Genomic DNA, 2,921 nt, shown 5'->3' on the forward strand with positions numbered 1-2,921 from the left:
CAGACACATTTTGCTGCCTTTCTCTTCCACACTCAGACTTGGGGAATATTCAGACTCTACAAACTGTGAGACCTTATCTGAGAGGGAGAGTGGGCTGAGGACACTGTGTCCCTGTCATGCAGGTAATCCTGCATCTCTTCACCATAGGCTGTGGGGAGGTCAGGGGGGTGGAGCGTTACAGCAGGGTGGTGAGGCTTGCTTCTAGTGTGTCCCTACCCTGCCATTCCTCCAGACGTTCCCAATGCCTATGAACTAGCAGAGTTTAAGACTTCCAACTACATAGATGGAGGAATGAGGACAAATGAGGCGACTGCTCGCAGCCCCAGTGGATTTGGGATTGTCACCTAGAGCAGAGCAGATAAAAAGCAGAAACAGAAACAACTCCACTATTTCACCTGGGAACTAGAGATTCAGCATAGCCCTCCCCCCTCTCTCCTTGATGCATTTGGCAACTATTTTTTTCCTGAGTGGCTGCTTATCCCATGCTCAGAGCTACACACAGTCTCTCCTCACAGAGTTTAGGATGACAATAGAAAACACACACACACACACACACACACACACACACACACACACCAAAACCCAACAAGACCATTGTCTACAAATGGCTCTTTGTAACTAATTCTGTCAAGAAAACAAAGGTGCTGGTATGGAAAGTTACAGAGGCAGGAGACTCCTGCCTGAGGGTTGTACAAGGAGGGGCCATCAGGGGCTTGGAAGGATCCTGTTCAGGGCATGAGGACAGACTGCACAATTTCTGAGAGAGTAAAGTGCTTGGCCAATTTGAGAATGCAAGAGACACTGGGGCACAGTGACAGAGAGGGCAATGGATGTATCCAGGGAAGGTGAAATTCAAAGGGAATCTATTTGAAGTTTGTCCACCCTTATGTTCATGATGATCCGGTTGTTTGTCAGCATTGCAGAGGTTGATGCACTAAAAAGACATGGTCTGTTATATCAAAAGCAAAATGCAGGCCACCCGACTGATTACATAATGCAACCCTATTCTTGTAAAGTTAAATGTGAATATAACATTCATTTATTCCATTGCTTCAGCCATTGCCTCACAATGTTCACCATGTTCCTAGGTGACAGTAAGCCTGCATAAGGAACAGGGACTAACAGTTCTTGGGCCCTACTCTCCTGGGAAATCAGCAAATCATATTTATGAATATCTTAAAGCAGTCCACATGTCCACTAAAAATGATAATGCTAGTCATTGTAAAATATCTTCCTGTATTTTTTACAGGGTTCTTTATTACAATTTCCTCTCCTGGACTGGTGGTGAAGATGTATTTTCATTTTAGAAACATGAAAAGTGTCAGTCAACCAGCACTGCATTATAATGATCACGATCATGACTTAAAAACCCTTCAGTAGTGGAAGAGAGGGAAGCTGGATGCTTTTGAAGGAGCTGCTGTGTGTTTGTGTGTGTGTGTATGTGTGTGTGTGTGAGTGTGTGTGCATACACACACTCCTGCACAGCTGAGAGAGGCTGAGTCTAGCCTGTCCTGTGAGGGGATGAAATAGAGGTGAGGTGGAAGGGGTACATACTTTTGTCTACAATCACCTACAGTAAGCCTAAGTATGAAGGAATCTGCATTCTCAAACTAAGCATCATACAGCCCTTACAGACTAAGGAAAACTTAGCCTTTTGATGTTGTAGTCTGACTCATGCCATGACAGTTTGAACTTTAATGCTGTCAGTTGTTTTCAGGTGAAGACACTAAGATGAAGGAGATTAAACAGGGGTCCAAAGCAGGGAGGGCAAATCAGGAAGGCATTGGGGGCTGACTTGTGCTTCCATGACACCCACTGTACAATAGGCTCCTGATTTCCTAACAGGCACATGCAATGGCCTCTGCACTCCCACTACACTGCAGGATTAGCCGATGTGAAAGATCTCGGAGAGAATTCAGGGTGGCCAGAGTGCATTCGCCACAGTGTGTGTCCCGATTTCTGTGAACCACACCTTTTGAAAATTCTTTTGGCGTAAATATCCAGGAGCCCAGAGGGAAAGGCAGGAACCTCCATCCCTGGGCGGCATCCCTTCACCCAGATTCGGGCCTCCAAGAGACTGGACTCGAAGAGGGTACAGCCCTCCCCATGAGAGTAACTTCTGGGTTAGAGGTTGGTTGTTTGGAGAGGAACACTCAGCTGAAGGCCAGCTGCCCAATGACAGATGGAGCTCCCACAGCTCCAGGTTCATCTGAGTCATCCCCCTCTGTTTTCCCCCTCTTCTCCAGGTCCTGGGCCCAGCCAGCCTGGACCCAGTCTCTTCCCTGTCCAGCTGTGGCTCAGGAGGTGTGCTGGGTGAGCTGAACTGCAGCTGCTGGAATTTATAACCCTGGCTCCTGGGACCAACAATGTCTGGGAACCCCTCCCACACTCCTGATTGATGGTGTCACAGGGGAGGAGGGCAAACTAGCCAATAGACATCTGCTGAAGCCCTCTTGTTTACCATGTTTCATTCCAATCAGGCAAAGGCAACAATCTTCTGAAGAAGGTCTCTTTCTCTGAATTTTTGGGCAGGAGCGGGTAGGGGTTGCCCAAAGTTTCTCTCTGACACTTTGGCTTCTAAATAAAGAGCTGAAAATCAATATCCCAAAAGGCATCTATAGGGTGGAATAATCTTGGCTTCCTTTATTTCTTATCTATTGGCTAAGAGGGTTCAGACTGGTGTCAGTCAGGTAGGTAGATATATATATCAAACAAACAAACCAACAAACAAAAAACAAAGAGACTTCTAGGGGACTTTAAAAGAGAGCCTGAAAACACAACAGTCATAGTAGCAGACTTTTATCACTCCTCTGACTTCACTGGATAGGTCTTCCATGTGACAAAATAATGATACAGAGACTCTAAAGAACACACTGCATCAGATGGATTTAATTTACATTTTAGGACATTTCACCCCAACA

This window comes from Myotis nattereri, assembly GCF_964212035.1.
Source record: "Myotis nattereri genome assembly, chromosome: Y".
Taxonomy (NCBI): Eukaryota; Metazoa; Chordata; class Mammalia; order Chiroptera; family Vespertilionidae; genus Myotis; species Myotis nattereri.